This window comes from Dasypus novemcinctus, unplaced genomic scaffold (genome assembly GCF_030445035.2).
Source record: "Dasypus novemcinctus isolate mDasNov1 unplaced genomic scaffold, mDasNov1.1.hap2 scaffold_108, whole genome shotgun sequence".
Taxonomy (NCBI): Eukaryota; Metazoa; Chordata; class Mammalia; order Cingulata; family Dasypodidae; genus Dasypus; species Dasypus novemcinctus.
Genome location: NW_026688147.1, coordinates 1524539 through 1543396, shown reverse-complemented (window position 1 = coordinate 1543396; position 18858 = coordinate 1524539). Strand labels below are relative to the sequence as shown.

The window sequence follows — 18858 nt, the reverse complement described above, 5'->3', positions numbered from 1 at the left end:
CTTCCACAGCAGTAATCTTTTAACATAGTCATACCATATTTAGTAAAACTGATGTACAGATATGAGACAATAGCTTTCAAATAAGGTAACATTTGTGTTTACATTGTGGTTTATTTTTTAGACTATACAATTTTCTATATTTTTAGTTATCTTATGTTTTATGTTATGATTTATATTTAGCCTATCAGCCCCTATATATTTTTTGTGTAATTTTAAATGTCTTATATCCATCCTTGAGAAAACACTGTAGATGATATAATAAGGAAGGGTTACTGTTTTAGGGTATTGGATGGTGGGCATCTGGCACAAGGTGCACCAGGGGCAGGCTTCTAAGGATTGTGTGAGTGCTCATTTCTTGGCTTTTTAAAACTGTGAACAGTTTGTTAGGAAACACAGTACCTTTGTCTTCTCTTCATTCGCAGAATGTACTTTAGGATTTACCATACAGTATTGCTGAATAAATATTGTTGAATGACTGAGAAACCAGATGGTTGTGTGGGTTGAACAGATATTGCTAATTATGGGGGAGAAAGGAGAAGCAGTGATACAAGAGGAAATTCCCTTGTGAGTGGTTGTCTCCATTCATGACAGCCAACTCCAGAGGAGAAAAATTGGGAAATAAGATAGTTTAATGTATTCAGAATCTTTCTCCAGAAGCAACAAGAGGGAAATCAGTATGGGAAACCTGACAAGACTAGAGCCCACACTTTAATAAGGGTGACCTCCTCCTGGGAGGTAGGTGTCCACAGGGATAAGAGATGAACATGGAGCTCCGAAGCGGTCACAAGGGACTAAACTGGTGCAAATTTGCATTGTGTTTTCCTTTCTTATCTCCAGAGAAATAATTATCTCAGGGAGATTGAGACAAAAGAATACTTCATTAATATGGTTCATGGGAATGGAATCCCTAATTGCTCAGATACTCTATGTGCTTCTCCTTCACTATATCAAAGAAAACACAATTTGTCTTCTACAGACCTTATGACTCGTTCCATCTCACTTCACTTCTTGGGAACAGAGCTTCCAACTTCTTTCATCATTCAAGGAAGAACCTGCATTGGTGAACTTAGAGCCTGACTTGATAATTTCAGAGCGACTTATAGAATCTTCACAGGTACTGGGGGAATATATTTTTGACTCCATGGACACCTTTTATTCATAGAAGCTTTAAGGAAATCAGCAGATTATGACCACAGAGAAAGCTTAAAACACTAAGTCCTGTCTTATTAAAAAGCCTGAGTGAAAATAGCAGATAAACTAAAATAGTTTTTTTTCCCAATCTGTTTCCTCTGATCTCTTACTCTTGGGTCTTCCCTCTCTCAGAAGCATTGTTTCCTTGTTTCACTCATTCTTCTTTCTCTACCCTTGTAGAAATTATCTGTTTACCTGTGTTTATTCATTTTTTTTCTTTTAGTCATTCAATATATGTGGCTCTGGAATTCTAGTGAAGTGGATCAGAAATTACAGACTCATCCTGGGGAGGTTAGTAAAGGCATCACAAGGGAGATTTTAATTGTAATAAGGCTTGAAGGAGGATTTAGAGTAATTTCAGAAGGAGAAAAGACTAGAAGTACATGAAGAAGAGATGACATGGACACAAATATGGAGTCAATAAGTATATGGTGTGGTGAGGTTTTAAAAATAGTTCTTTTTAAAAAAGAAATGAAGTTTATTGATACATATTAAAAAGCATACAGCTTTTGGGACTGGATTGTTTTGGGATTTTTGCTGGTCTGGAGGTGTCTGGACATCGATTTGGAGGGAAGGTAACAGAGAGGATCCGTCTGTGAAATATACACGGAGATCCCAGCTACGTGTGGAGGATTCCCTCCTTGGGTAGGCGGAGCCAAGGATTCTAGCTCCGCACAGTGGGGCTGAGCCAGGCCGGGCCGCAGTGGCAGACGTCGGAGCCTGGCCGGGCCGCGGCAGCATACGGAGCCGGGACGGGCTGCAGCGGCGGCGAGGGGGCTGGGCAGGTCTGAGCCGGGCCACGGCAGTGGGCGGAGCCGGGCTGGTCCGTGGCGGGGTACTGAGCCGGGCGGAGCTGGACCAGGCCACGGCGGCGGGCGGTGGACACAGGAACCGGGCTGGGCCGCTGTAGCGAGCGGAGCCGGGCGGAGCCGGTCTGGGCCATGGTGGCAGGCAGCGGACACCGGAGTCGGGCTGGGGCTGCGGCGGCGGGCAGCAGCGGGCAGAGCCGGGCCTGCGGCAGGGTTTCTGTTCTTTGTTTTTTTTTAATTTTTTAATTTATTTTATTTTTTTATTTTTATTTTTTTTTGGAGCCTCTACAGTACTGGGGAGTTCCTGGGCCCTGGGTGGCCTATTGGGGGTTTGTGGGAAGGGAGGTGCTTGCAGACCCATTTGGGCAGACAGACGGGGGTTTTAGGGCAAAGCGGGGGGAAGTTGTGATTGCGGACACAAACAATAGCGTTTCCGCCTAGAGCCACGCCCCCACCCCCCTCACCCCTGCTGCGGAACTACAGCAGTCTCAAAGTGATAGCAACAAATAGATGCTACCAGGGTTTCATGGGGTGCCAGACATTTGGAAACTGATTAGGGGAATATTTTGCGAAGCGTGGGAATTTCGGGTTTGGACTCTGCTATTAGCGTTTCTGGCTGGAGCCCCTCCCCTGGACCTGGATATTTGATCTGAGTCATTAAATTGGCTGCAGCCTAGAGGAGCCCCCAGGTGGACGTTCCTGGGGACCACAGGATGGGAGGGTTACTGAAGTCAATTGGTGATATATCCACACAATAGACCCTAGTAAGTGAGTGAATTGTAGGACACAGAACACAGGATAGAGCTTGTGGATGAGACCTCACCCATAGAGCTGGCACCCAGCTACGGGGATACCTGAAGGCTGTGATGCACTGTGGTGCTCCCAGGATTCCCGTTAACTGGACTTGAGGTTGCCAGGTCTGAGTTCCCTGGACTCTGGCGGCCCACACGCCAGATACTCACACTGCTTGAGGTCTTAATACCTCAGACTGTCCATCCCTGAATCCACCGCGCCCTGAGGTTCATCTGAGGCCCTTGAATATCCTATCCCTCAAAGTTTGCATTTTTCTTCTTTATTTTATTTTGTTTTGCTTTTATTTTTATTCTATTTCTATTTTTTTTTATAACAGTTTTTTAATGTTCTGATTCCTGGCATTGCATTATCCCCTAGTATTTTCTCCCAGCGTATGCCCCAAAGTCTCTTTTTCCTATTTTTTTTTATCCTCTCTTTCTTGTCCCCGATCTTCTTCTTATTCTATTTTATCTTAACAATACGATAGGTCCTGCAGGAAACACCTCACATTTACTGGGTTTCCTCATCCTCCACTGCCTCATTTCTCTGTGAATAGATTTAGGCTATCTACACTAACCCCTTTCCCCTACAACTTGATATCCTCCACCATCTACTATCTCTCCTACATTCCACCTCCCTTTCTTTGATCCACTAAGCGTCTAACTCTTAATTTCTAATACCTTTGTTCAGTTTTCCATCTGGTATCTGCCCTTGAAAAGATTATCTTTCTTTCTCTTTCCCTCTCTCACAAAAACAATAGCTTCTTAGTATGTACCATATTCCTACCATATTCAGTCATCTACCTTATTATAGGTACTTTCCTACTACTACAACTCTACACAATTTACATGATCTAACCTCCATCCTCCCAGAACTCATATTGATGCTTTGTTAACATATATCACAAATACTACTTTACACTTTTTCCTTCCTTACACAATTGCCTTTCCCCAGCACTAATACTTTCCTTTAAAGTGAACTTAACCAGCAATAAGAAATTCGAATAGGAAGAACAAAGTGACAAAAGAAGATATAACACTTACGCAAAAAAAAAACAGCTAATTAATCTCCAAGACTAGACAAAGAAGCTACAGATCTGATTAAACCTATCAAGGAAAAATGATGACAAGACAGCAACAAAAATCTACAAACCAAACCAGTAATCAGGAAAACACGACTAAATCCTATCAAAAAACTAAAAATCAGGAAGGGGAGCAGAACTTCGCACAAGCAATGAAAGATCTCAAAACATTTATCACCGACAAATTTGATGAAGTAATGAAAGAGTTTAACAACATGAAGACAACACTTGGAGGGGAAATTGCAGACATGCGCAAAAAAATAACAGATATGATGGAAATGAATGCCACAATTCAAGAAATCAAAAATATACTTGCAGCAAATATCAGCAGACTAGAAGAGGCAGAGCAGAGAATTAGTGATGTGGAAGACAGTGCATTGGAAATCAAACAGATAGTAGAAGTGGTCAATAAAAAGGTAGAAAAAATCCAGATAGAACTTAGGGACCTGAATAATAATGCAAAACGCTCAAACATACGTATTATAGGCATTCCAGAAGGAGAAGAGAAGGGAAAGGGGTCAGAAGGAATGTTGCAGGAAATAATGACTGAAAACTTCCCAAATCTACTGAAAGAGACAGATGTACATATCCAAGAAGCACAGCGCACTCCACTGGTCATAAACCCCAACAGGCCCACCCCAAGAAATATACTTGTCAAATTATCCAATGCTCAAGAGAAAGAGAAAATTCTAAAAGCAGCAAGAGAAAAGAAAACCATCACATACAAGGGAAGCTCCATAAGATTAAGTGCTGATTTCTCATCTGAAACCATGGAGGCAAGAAGGCAGTGGTATGATATAGGCAAGGTACTAAAGGAAAAAAATTTCCAACCAAGAATACTCTATCCAGCTAAACTAGCATTCAAAAATGATGGAGAGTTCAAAATATTCCCAGATAAACAGAAACTGAAAGAGTATGTCAACAAGAAACCTCCCCTTCAAGAAATTCTTAAGGGAGTTCTGCAGGAAGAGAGGAAAAAACAGGACAGTCAGAGATGGAGGAGAGCATAAGAGCAACAAAAAAGACAAAATTAGAAGGGGAAAATATAATAATACAAACAAAATATAACAAACACAAATCCAACCAAAATATGGCTACCACAAATAATTCTATGAGCGTAATAACACTGAATGTCAATGGATTAAACTCACCTATCAAAAGATTCAGACTGGGACACTGGATAAGGAAATATGACCCATGTATATGCTGTCTACAAGAGACACATCTTAGACCCAGAGACGCATGGAGATTGAAAGTGAATGGCTGGAAAACAATCATACAAGCAAACAACAACCAAAAAAAGGCAGGAGTAGCTATATTAATATCAGACAAAATAGACTTTAAATGAGAAACAATTGTGAGAGACAAAGAAGGATACTACATTTTAGTGAAAGGGACAATCTGTCAAGAAGATCGAACGATCATAAATATTTATGCTCCTAACAAGGGTGATTCTAAATACGTGAGACAAACGCTGGAAAACTAAGTGAAAAAATAGATGCATCTACAATTATAGTGGGGGATTTTAATAACCACTATCAACTCTGGACAGGACAGAACATCTCAAAAGAGAATCACCAAGGAAACAAAACATTTGAACAGTATATTAGAAGAGCTGGACCTAATAGACATATATAGATCATTAAACCCAAACACAGCAGGATATACATTTTTCTCAAGCGCACATGGAACATTCTCCAAGATAGACCATATGCTAGGCCACAAAGAAAGGCTGAATGAATTCAGAAAGATTGAAATCATACAAAACAATATCTCTGACCACAGTGGAGTGAAGCTGGAAATTCACAAGGGACGGAGGCCCAGACTTCACACCACAATTTGGAAATTAAACAGCACACTCTTAGAAAAACAGTGGGTCAAAGAGGAAATCTCAAAACAAATCAATGACTACCTTGAAACAAATGATAATGATAACACAACATACCAAAATTTATGGGATGCAGCAAAAGCAGTACTGAGAGGGAAATTTATAGCCATAAATTCACATATCAAAAAAGAAGAAAGAGCAAAAATTGAAGAACTAACTGCACTTTTGACGGAATTAGAAAAACAACAAAAAAGTAACCCAACAGGAAGAAGAAGGAAGGAAATAACAAAGATAAGAGCAGAACTAAATGAAATAGAAACTAAAAAAGCACTTGAAAAAATAAACAATACCAAGAGCTGGTTTTTTGAGAAGATCAACAAAATTGACAAACCTTTAGTGAGAGTAACAAAGAAAAAAAGAGAAAAGATGCAAATACACAAAATAAGAAATGAGAAAGGGGATATCACCACTGGCCCCACAGCAATAAAGACTATCATAAGAGGATACTTTGAAAAACTATATTCCAACAAAAATGAGAATTCAGAGTCAATGGACAAATTCCTAGAAACACATAAGCAGCCCTTATTTAAGAAAGAAGAAATTGATGATCTTAACAAACCAATCACAAGCAAAGAGATAGAATCAGTCATTAAAAATCTCCCAACTAAGAAGAGCCCAGGGCCAGATGGCTTCACAGGTGAATTCTACAAAACATTCTGGAAAGAACTAACACCAATCCTGTTGAAACTATTCCAAAAAATTGAAAAAGAAGGAACATTGCCGAACTCCTTCTATGAGGCGAACATTATCCTAGTACCAAAGCCAAACAAAGACACCACAAGAAAGGAAAATTACAGACCAATTTCTCTAATGAACCTAGATGAAAAATATTAACAAAATACTTGCTAATCGTATTCAACAACACATTAAACGAATTATACACCATGACCAAGTGGGATTTATTCCAGGTATGCAAGGATGGTTCAACATAAGAAAATCAATCAGTGTGATACACCATATAAACAGATTCAAGGAAAAAAAATCACATGATTATATCTATAGATGCAGAAAAGGCATTTGACAAAATACAGCACCCCTTCTTGATAAAAACACTCCAAAATATCGGAATACAAGGAAATTTTTTGAACATGATAAAGAGTATATATGAAAAACCTACAGACAACATTCTTTACAATGGAGAAATCTTGAAATCCTTCCCTCTAAACTCAGGAACAAGACAAGGATGACCATTGTCTCGGCTCCTATTTAACATTGTCTTGGAAATACTTGCTCGAGCACTGAGGCAAGATCCAGATATAAAAGGCATTCAAATTGGAAGGGAAGAAGTCAAAATTTCATTATTTGCAGATGACATGATCCTATACATAGAAAACCCTGAGAGATCTACAACAAAGCTTCTAGAACTCATAAATGAGTTCAGCAAAGTCGCAGGTTATAAGATCAATGTGCAAAAATCAGTAGCATTTCTGTACACCAATAATGAGCAACATCAGGAGGAAATCAAGAAACAAATACCATTCACAATAGTAAATAAAAAAATCAAATACTTAGGAATAAATTTAACTAAAGAGGTAAAAAACCTATACACCGAGAACTATACAAGACTGTTCAAGGAAATGAAAGAAGACCTAAATAAATGGAAGAATATTCCTTGTTCATGGATAGGAAGACTAAATATTATTAAGATGTCTATCCTAACAAAACTGATCTACACATTCAATGCAATCCCAATAAAAATCAACACAGCCTTCTTCAAGGAACTAGAAAAACTAACTATGAAATTTATTTGGAAAGGAAAGCGGCCCCGAATAGCCAAAGACATTCTGAAAAAGAAAAATGAAATAGGAGGAATCACACTTCCTGACTTCAAAACATACTACAAAGCTACAGTAGTGAAAACAGCATGGTATTGGAATAAGGAGAGACACACAGACCAATGGAATTGAATTGAAAGTTCAGATATAGAACCTCATGTATATAGCCATATAATATTCGATAAAGCCATCAAACCCTCGCAACTGGGAGAGAATGGCCTATTCAACAAATGGTGCCTGGGGAACTGGATAGCCATATGTAGAAGAATGAAATAGGATTACCATCTCACACCTTATACAAAGATCAACTCAAGATGGATCAAAGACATAAATATAAGAGCCAAGACCATAAAGATCTTGGAAAGCAGTGTAGGGAAACATCTACAGGACCTTGTAATAGGAAATGGCTTTGTGAATATCACACCAAAAGCATGAGCAGCAAAAGAACAAATAGATAAATGGGACTTCCTCAAAATTAAAGCCTTCTTCACCTCAAAGGAGTTTGTCAAGAAAGTAAAAAGGGAAACCACACAATGGGAGAAAATATTTGGCAACCATATATCTGATAAGAGACTTATATCTTGCATATATAAAGAACTCATATATCTTGAAAACAAAAAGATAAACCACCCATTTAAAAAATGGGAAAAAGAATTAAACAGACACTTCTCCAAAGAAGAAACACAAATGGCTAAAAAGCACATGAAAAAATGCTCCAAATCTCTAGCTATCAGGGAAATGCAAATCAAAACCACAATGAGATAACATCTTACTCCCATAAGATTGGTAGCTATGAAAAAAACAGAAGAATACAAATGCTGGAGAGGATGTGAAGAGAGTGGAACACTCATCCACTGCTGGTGGGAATGCAGAAGGATCCAACCTTTCTGGAGGACAGTTTGGCAGTTTCTCAAAAACCTAACCATAGATTTGCCATATGACCCGGCAATACCACTGCTGGGTATATACCCATCAGAACTGAAAACAAGGACACAAACCGATATATGTACACCAATGTTCATAGCAGCATTGTTCACTATCTCCAAAATTTGGAATCAATCCAAATGCCCATCAACAGATGAGTGGATCAATAAAATGTGGTATATACACACAATGGAATACTACTCGGCTGTTAGAACAAATACACTACAATCACGCGTGATAACATGGATGAATCTTGAGAACCTTATGTTGAGTGAAGCAACCCAGGCATTGAAGGACAAATACTACATGACCTCAATGATGTGAAATAAGCAAACTGCCTCAGAGAGCTAGAGTCTGGAAAAGAGGCTTACAGGAAAGCGGGGGGTGGAGGAAGGATGTGAGTTAACGTCTGCAGGAGTGGAATCTGTGATGAGCTGGCGGTAAGTATGAGCACAAAGAAGGGACAAAATGGGGCAAGGGGTTGCCTTCGGGTGGGGCTTTGTTGGTTTGAGGGGGGCTGGGGATGGGAAGAGGGGTAATATTGTCCAAAAATTCAGGGGAGGGAGGGGCAACATACAAACATGGGAGAGTGTAGGTGTCCATTGAGAACAAAAAGTTGAGAAAATCATATCAAAGTATAAGTAGGAGGGACACCTGGTTAGGATGCTCAGGGGGTATAGTCTGATGCGGGACGGACTCTGGGGGAATAGCTGAAGGCTCATTTTGCCAAGGTGGGTTGTACCATTGGGAAGAGACCCAAGAAGTGAGAGTTGGGGTGGACCCACACCCTGGGGAGGACTAATGCCATCAAATAGAGAGAACTGTATCTCTCATGAGAAAGGATGGCTCCCAGGGCATTAGGGTAGTTGAGAAAGTCAGCCCCTGAATACTGCTGCAAGGATCTCTGGACATGGCTTCTTGGGAAATAGAGATTGGCTGGCATTGTGGGCCTCAAGGGGAGGGGGAAAATGGATGTGGAATGGATGGAACCAAGGTGAATATGGGGGCAAGAGAGGATTTCTGTGAGAGTACACGAGGATGAATATAAAACATGTAATATTACACCAGAAACATATAGGGGACAACAGACTAATAATGTAAACCATAAAGCAAAACATAGGATAACTAAAAAATTTAGAAAACTGTACAATCTAAAGCATGGACCACATAGTAAGCACAGATGTCACCTTGTTTGAAAGCTATTGTCCCGGAATCTGTACATCAGTATCAGGAAATATGATATGAATAAGCTAAAAGATTATCGCTATGGAAGGGAAAAGGTTTTATGGTGGATCTGGGGAAGTACTGTATATTGTATATATGAATTTCAGTGATCTAAGACTCTTGTGAAGCTGACATTATGTTGGGATTCACTTTACAGGAAGTTTTGAATCACAGAGTGGTTCAACAATGGCAGCAGAGGAATACTGATACAGGATGTTATTGACAGGATATATATGGCCGACAGGGAGTTATACAGGGCATATGCCCAGGGTATATAGTAATGTCTAGATATACTCATAGTGGAAACAATTAAAAACAACAGCTGGGGCGGGTACTGGGCGCCTGGCCGGGGGGTCACAGTCATGGACCCTGGGGAGCAGCGGCAGTCCGCCAGGGGCAACGGCAAGAACCAGGAAGGAAGGAGGGCCCAGCAGTGGGTTCCTGATACTAATGGCTATGCTTTTGAGCCTATACATCTGCAATAAGAACAAGGCCTAGAGTAGCACTGTGCCTGGGAGTTTCCTCCTGATAGCCTTCATGTTACTCAAATGTGGCCACTCTCACAGCCAAACTCAGCATGTAGATGCAGTGCATTCCCCCCAACATGGGACATGACACCCAGGGATGAGCCTCCCTGGCACCAAGGGATCACTACCACATACCAGCTGAAGATGCAACTAGAAAATGACCTTGAATTAAAGGTTCAATACGGATCAGCAGAATATCCCTGTCTACATATAATAACATGACTTCAAAATGCTGTTTGACCTAATATAAGGGGGAAATGGAAAGGAGAAATGAGATTATAAGGCTATGAGTCTCTAAAAATGAGTCTGGAGGTTGTCAGAAGGAATGCCCTTATGCACAACTGAGCAGAGTCTAAGAGACAGATAAAGTAGATACAGCCCCAGGTATTGGTTCTTCTGAGGGATAAAGAGACCCATGGGTCCTATGGTCATGGCAGATGGGGTTCACTGCCATGGCAGATGGCCCTTCTTTGGAGCTGGTGTTTCTACATGATGGAATTGAACTCGGAGGGGATCTCTTCCCACAAGACTTGCATGCTAGAATATCCATGTCTACATAAAATACCATGACTTTAAAATGCTGTTTGACCTAAAGTAAGGGGGAAATGGAAAGGAGAAATGAGTTTATATGGCTACGAGTCTCTAAAAAAGAGTCTGGAGGCTGGCAGAAGGTTTGCCCTCATGCACAACTGAGCAGAGTCAGAGAGACAGATAAAGCAGATACAACCCCCAGATATTGGTTCCTTTGAGGGCTAAAGAGACCCATGGGAGTTATGGTCATGGCCGATGGGGTTAACTACCAGGGCAGATGGCCCCTCTTTGGAAATGGTGTTTATGTGTGATGAATCTGGACTCAGATGGGATCTCCCTTCATAAGACTTTCATGCTAATGAGCTGGAGGTGCAGTTAATTTTGGGGTTTAAGATATATTTAGGGGATTTGAATCTCTGGACTGACAATGTGATAGCCAGATCCTGAGCCTCAACAGACTCCAGCACCTACAATCTGATTTATTGGACTTACCACACTCAGCTAAGATGGAGTTGAAGAAGGACAACCACCACACCATGGAGCCTAGAGTGATTACAACTGAAAATGGGAGGATTGCATCCAGCATCCAGGTGGAATCTGAGCCTCCTCTTGACATAGAGGTGCAATGGACACAACCAATCCAATGTCCACATAGAAGAGGTGGCATTGGATTGGGAAAAGTGGACATAATGGACAAAGGGTATGGGGAAAGGCAGGAAGAGATGAGAGGTGGAGGCATCTTCGGGACATGGAGCTGCCCTGGATGGTGCTTCAGAGGTAATCACCGGACATTGTAAATCCTCACAGGGCCCACTTGATGGAATAGAGGAGAGTATGGGCCATGATGTGAACCAATGTATATGAGGTGCAGAGGTGCCCAAAGATGTACTTACCAAATCCAATGGATGTGTCATGATGATGGGAACGAGTGTTGTTGGGGGGGGGGAGAGGGGGTGTGGGGGTGTGGGGTTGAATGGGACCTCACATATATATTTTTAATGTAATATTATTACAAAGTCAATAAAAAATAAAAAAATTAAAAAAAATAAAATAAAAAAAATAAAAAATAAAAAATAAATAAATAAATAAATAAAAAAGACTTGCATGCTACTTTATTGGAATTGTTGTTGGTGCTGGTGTTTAAGATATATTTAGGGGATTTGAATCTCTGGACTGATAATAAGACACCCAGGCCCAGAGCCTCAACAGACTTCAGCTCCTACACTTTGATTTATTGGACTGACCACACTCAGCTAACATGGAGTTGAGGAAGGTCAACCACCACACCATGGAGCCTAGAGTGTCTACAACTGAAAGCAGGAGGAGTGCATCCAGTATCCATGTGGAATCTAAGCCCCCACTTGACATAGATGTGCAATGGACACAACCAATCCAATGTCCACAGAGAAAATGTGGAATGGGTGTGGGAAGGGTAGCCATGGTGGCTGCTGGGTTCGGGGAATGGGAGGAAGAGATGAGATGTGGAGGCATTTTTGGGACGTGGAGTTGTCCTGGGTGGTGCTTCACGGACAATTACAGGACATCATAGATCCCCCCAGGGCCCACTGAATGGAACGTGGGAGAGTGTGGACTATGATGTGGACCACTGATTACGGGGTGTAGTGATGTTCAGAGATGTACTTACTGGGTGCAATGGATGTCTCACGATGATGGGAGAGCGTGTTGCTGTGGGGGGCATGGGGGGTGGGGATGGTGGGGTTGATTGGGACCTCGTATTTTTTTAATGTAATTTGTAAAAATAAATAATTTTAATTTTTAAAAAAAGCATACAATTCCTGTGACATGTAAAATTTGTTGTATTTGCCATAATTGTGCATTTATTACTTCAGTCATTATTAGAGTATGTTCACTGAGAGGTAAAGATTTTTCTTGTTTGTTTTTATAAATTCGCTATGAGATTTCTTTAGCAAAAATTATTATGGTCTTCTTTTTTTTAAGATACATAGATGACAATAAATTTTACATTAAAAAATATGACGTTCCCATATACCCCACTCCCTAAACTCCCCATCCTCCCACATTAACAACCTTTCATCAGTGTGCCACATTCCTTTTATTTAATGAATACATTTTGGATCATTGCTACAAAGCTTGGATTATTGTTTACATGTTAGTTTACACTCTCTTCCAGTCCATTCAGCGTGATATGGTAGGATATATAATATCCTGCATCTGCCCATGTGATATATTTCAGGACAACCCCAAATCCCCAAAAAAGCCACCATATCACACCCTCTTCTTCCCTCTCCCTGCACTCAACAACTCCAGTGGGCACTGTCTCCATGACAGTGACACAATTTCTTCCATTGCTAGAGTCACAATAAGTCTATAGTAGAATACCATTAAGTCCACTCTAATTCTTATTTTATTCCTCTATCTTGAGGATCTTGGGATGGTGATGACCACTCCACCTCTAAATCAAGAGGGGCCTTAGATCCCACATGTCTGATGGATGGAATTCTGCTTGCAGTTGTGGACTCTCTCTGTTCCCTGTTGTGGTGGTTGACAAACATTTTGTTTGCTTTCAGATTTGGAGTTTACAAATATAGCTGCTGTAAACATTCATGTGTGGACTTTTGTGTGGACTCTAATTTTCATATCATATATATATATACCTAAAAGCAAAACTGCTGGATTGTATGGTAAGACAATGTTTAGTTTTAAAAGAAACTGTCTTCTGGATGAACCATTTTGTGTTCTCACTAGCAGTGAATGAGAGATGTATTGCTCCATATACTGAACAGCAATTGGTATTCTCAGTTTTTAGGTTTTTATCTCTTCTAAGAAGCATGTGGTCATATATTATTGTGTTCATAGTCTTCCAATTCCCTAATGACAGATGATGTTTAATTTTTAAAAGATTTTTAAATGAGTTTATTAATTCATTTATTTATTTAAATTTTTAAATTTTAAAACAGGTTTAGATTACATAAATGTTACATAAAATATAGAGGGGACCCATATGCCCCACCCCTTCACCCTCCCACTCTTTCCCATAGTAACAACATCTTTCATTAGTATAGTACATTTGCTACAATTGATGAATGCATATAGAAACAATGCTGCTAACCATGAATTATAGTTTATATTATAGTTAATAGCCTGTCCTGCACACTTTTAGGTAATGACAAACATATAATGGCCTATATCCATCATTGCAATGTCATGCAGAACAATCCCAATGTCCTGAAAATGCCCTGATATTACACCTATTCTGCCGGCTCCCTCCTCTCAGAATCTCTGGTCGCCATGGCCTTTATATCAATGATAAACATTCTTCCATTGCTAGAATAGTAAGTCTATAATATAAAAATAATGTCTACTTTAGTCCATTGTTCATTCCCCAATCTTCAGGATTTTGTGATGGTGATGCCCACTAATTCTAATTGAGAGGGGGCTTAGATCCCTTGGGATATATGGGTGGAACTAGCTTGCTTAGAGGTGCAGACATTCTTTGCTCCTTGGGATAGGTGTTGTCCATTACCATCTCCTTATTAGATGTTCTACATAGGTCCAATGACCTGGCGAGTAAGTGTTGAAACTCTGCTTAGATTAAGGGTTCAACTGGCACATGAACAGACCAAAAACATAAGGCTCTGGCTCATGTATTTAACAAGAATAGTGCCAACACATGGCTTTATGTAAATAACATGTAGAGAAGAGCCACATGTTGGGAATCTACAAATGAGGCTAACTCTTTTAAACTGGGGAGCATAAATTCCAAAGTAAGGTCTACTGACAGGGTGCCAAATTCCTGAGATTCCCTGCACTATTTACAGTGTCTAGATATCTCTAGAACCATCAGGATCCCTACTGTTTGAGGCACTGTTTACTGTAACAGATAGTGAGATTCTGCTGAGATGAGCATAAGCATAACCTCTGGAATGACCACCAAACTCACTTTGAAATCTCTTAATCATAAAATCTCATCTGCACTGAATATTTCCCCTTTTCGGTCAAGGTCATTTTCAGAGACATTGCTAGTTGGCATTTGGTCATAATACCTAGGTGCCAGTGAAGTTGAATTTCTTTTTATATTTTGTATTTGTATTTTGAATTTCTTCCTAAGTTAGGATTCTGTTTATATCTTTTGCAGATTTTTTAATTCAGCACATGTTTTCTTATTTTGTGGTGTTAATATTAATTTCTACATTTGCATACAAATCATTTATCAGATGTGTTTTGTAAGTATTTTTCAAAATCTGTATGTTTTCTTACAACCCCTTACCAATGTCTTTCACAGAGTAGATATTTTACATTTGAATAAAAACTGACTTATAAATTTTAATCTCTCATGAATCATGCTTCCATTACTATATCTAAAAACTCTTTTCCAACCTATGGGCCCTTAGATTTTCTTCACATTTTAGTCTAGCACTTTTACAATGCATTTTACTTTAAAATGGTATGATTCATTTTGATTTAATTTTTGTGAAATGAATTCAATCAGTGCCTAAGTTCCTTTTTTTGTTTGGCATGAGTGCATCCATTGTTACCAGATTCTAACTAAGTTCTTGGCTATGCTGCAGAAGTGAATTTCAAGAACACGCCAGGTGAGTTAGGCCAGTAATTAATTCAGGTAGGAAGGGAAGATAAATGGGAGAAAATAACAGAGCAGGGCCCCAGCAGGTACTGAGTAAGGGGCTGAAAAGTGATGAAGTGGACTAATTTACAAGCTACAATTCCCCTTTATAGATTATAAGTCCCCAGGGTAACTTGCATGGCCACATGGCAGAGGAAAAATGATGAAAGTGACACGCAGAAGGCAAGAGGGGTCCATAGGCAAAAAGCTAGGCAAGAGCAAGCTCAATCCTCATGGTTTGCTTTTAAACTGTTAGTTATTCCACCCCTTTGCTAATGGCAGGGTGGGGGTTTCAGCTGTTTGCTCTTTGGATTGATTACCCTGCCCATCAATTCCTTAGTGAAGACCCAGTGATAAAGTTCCTATTGAAGATCCAGGCTTTTCCATATTCTCAGGAAGGAGGCTTTGTTCTGGGTAGCAGAATCCCAGGGTGAGATTCCTCCAGCAGCCATCTTAGGGGGTTTTGATGTCCACTTGGACTCTGTCAGGTTCTAGATCCATCTATTCCCTATCTTACTAGCCTGCTTCACTTCTGTTCCAACACCACTTCTTGAAAAGATCATACTTTCTACACTGAATTACCCTTGTCCTCTGTGAAACATTAGTGGAACACATTTGTGTGGGTCATTTGTCCCTTTCACCAAAAAGATTTTTTAAATTATTGTGTTTTTATAATAACTGTTACAACCAAATAACATGGTTCCTACTACTTTGTTCTTCTTTTCTATTTTGTCACAGGGTACAAAAACATGGTCATAATGTTTGTTGCTTAAAATAAAGTCTTAGAGAATTTATCATTGAAATTATTGCATTGGCAAAGTGTATTCTATTATGGCCCAGGGTTTCTAGCCATCACAACTATCAAGTAGAAGCAGGAACATATGTTTTCCCTATTTTCAGAAAAGGGTACTAGATCTCTATAAAATCCATAAAAATATTAACTTATTGTAATTACAATACAAACAGTACCATTTATGATATTTTTCTGATTATGGCTTGAGGCTAAATTGCATTGTTTTGAATATCTCCAGGAAATTCATCATCCACATGGAAACAGAAAACCAAACATATGCTTTAGAATTCATCCTCCTGGGGCTCTCAGAAAATACAGAGGTGCAGTCCCTCATCTTTGGGATGTTCCTGTCTATGTACCTGGTTACATTCATTGGCAGCCTGCTCATCATCCTGGCCATCATCTTGGACTCCCTTCTCCACACACCCATGTACTTCTTCCTCTCCAAACTGTCTTTTACTGATATCTGTTTCACCTCCACCACGAAACCAAAGATGCTGCTGAACATTCAGACAGGCAACAAAATCATTACTTTTGAAAACTGTCTCACCCAGATATATTTTTTCATGCTTTTTGGACAATTAGATAACTCCTTCTTGACTGCAATGGCCTATGACTGCTTCGTGGCCATCTGTCACCCCCTGCACTACACAGTCATCATGAACCCGTGGCTCTGTGGTCTCCTGCTGTTAGCATCCTGGTTATTGAGTGTTTTGGACTCTCTTTTGCATGACTTAATGGATTTGCAATTGTCTTTTTGTACAGAGATGGAAATGACCTACTTTTTCTGTGAACTTAATCAGGTAGTCAGACATGCTTGTTCTGACACCTTCCTCAATGACCTTGTGATGTATTTTGCAGCTGGACTTCTGGGGGTTATACCACTCACTGGGATCTTTTTCTCTTACTATAAAATTATATCCTCAATTTTGAGAATCTCAACAGCTTGTGGTAAATATAAAGCATTTTCTACTTGTGGATCTCACCTCTCATTAGTGACCTTGTTTTATGGTAGGTATTGGAGTGTATCTTAGCTCTGCTGCTACCAAAAACTCAAAGGCAAATGCAATAGCCTCAGTGATGTACACAGTGATTACTCCCATGTAGAACCCCTTTATTTACATTCTTAGAAACAAGGACATAAAGCAGGCCTTTAAAAAGCTGGGAAACATTCTGTCTATAAAAGGATACTTTGTCTCAAGTTTACAAAAGTGCTCATGATTAACAGAGATCAAACACTAGAAGATTCTTTTTTTGAAAATGAAATATTTTGTTGTCTTTTATTGAAGATACATAGATAATGCAAAATGTAACATTAAAAATATGAGGTTCCCATATATACCACTCCCCACCCCACCCCCACTCCTCTCACACCAACAACTTCTGGTTGTGTGGATTATCATTTGCATTTTAGTTTGCACTTCCCCACAGCCCATTCAATGCTTTAAGGCATGATATGTAATGTCCTTCATCTATCCGTACTATATCATTCAGGCCAACTTCAAGTCCTAAAAATGCCTCCATATCACACATCTTCCCTCTCCCAGCACTCAGCAACTCCCACGGCCACTGTCTCCAAACAGACTAGTGTGTCAAATCCTCAGCATTGTCGCAAGTATCTGTGAATCGTGTCTTTCAGGCAGTGAAGGTTGGTTGTCACTGTGGGCCCCAAGGGGTGGAGGAGAGAGGAATAGAATAGATGGAAGAGGGGGCAACTGGGGACAGTGGAAGTGTTCCACAAGATTATGCAGTGATGGATATAGGCCTTGTTAAATTTCACCAAAAAATTAAATGCAAACCATAGTACAACCAAATTTTTATAAAATTGTACAATCTAAAATATAAACCATAATGTAAACCATAGTGAAACCATGGTTTGTATCTATGTTTCAATATCTGTTCATCAGCTATAGCAAATATATGCACATTAAAAAGATAATTGCAGGGGGAAGAGAGAAAAGTGTTTGATGTTGACATATCAGATTCCCTTATATTGTATATGTGACTTTATTGTGATCTAAAACTTCTTTGAAGACATTATAGTTTTTTTTAAACAAAGGATGAAGACCCTGAGAAAATAATGGGAGAGAGAGCTTTTCTACTGTACATACACAGCAACACTTATTACAGTGATGAAGGCAAAATGTAAAATATATTTTATGATATTTTGCATTTTAATACCCTGATTTATTTTTTACTTTTAGTTTTTCTTAAATATACAATAAAAATATTCTATTTTTTATCTTTAAACCTATCACTAATATTTCATTTTCCTGTTAATTGAGTTTAGAAATATATTAGCATATAGTTTTGAAGAAGTTTTGAATCACAGACTGGTTCAACAATTGCAGGGCAGGAGTACTGGTGTGGGATGTCATTGATGGGGGATGCATGGGCAGGGGGCAGTTCTCCAGGGCATTCATGCAGGGTATATAAATATATTTTGGATATTAATTGTCATAGTAGGTAGAGTTTGACATGACAACTGAGGAAGTGCTGAGTTCCTATTCTGGGAAACGATGTTGCACTCCCCAGTTGAGGAGCAACTATCCCCCAAGTGCAAGAACAAAGACCAGTGAAGAAGGATGGTCCAATGATGGGCCCTTGATACTGATGACAATGCTTATGAGCCTGTGTGCTTGAAATTTCAACTAGGTCTAGAGATGCAAGGTGCCTAAGAGTAACCTCCTGAGAGCCTCCATGTTGCTCAAATGTGGCCA

General features: G+C 39.7%; 1 pseudogene; it reads left to right on the top strand.

Moving 5' to 3' along the window:
• The first annotated feature begins 2132 nt into the window (after positions 1-2132).
• LOC139438506 (olfactory receptor 7C1-like) lies at positions 2133-17263 on the top strand (annotated as a pseudogene).
• Positions 17264-18858: the final 1595 nt, after the last annotated feature.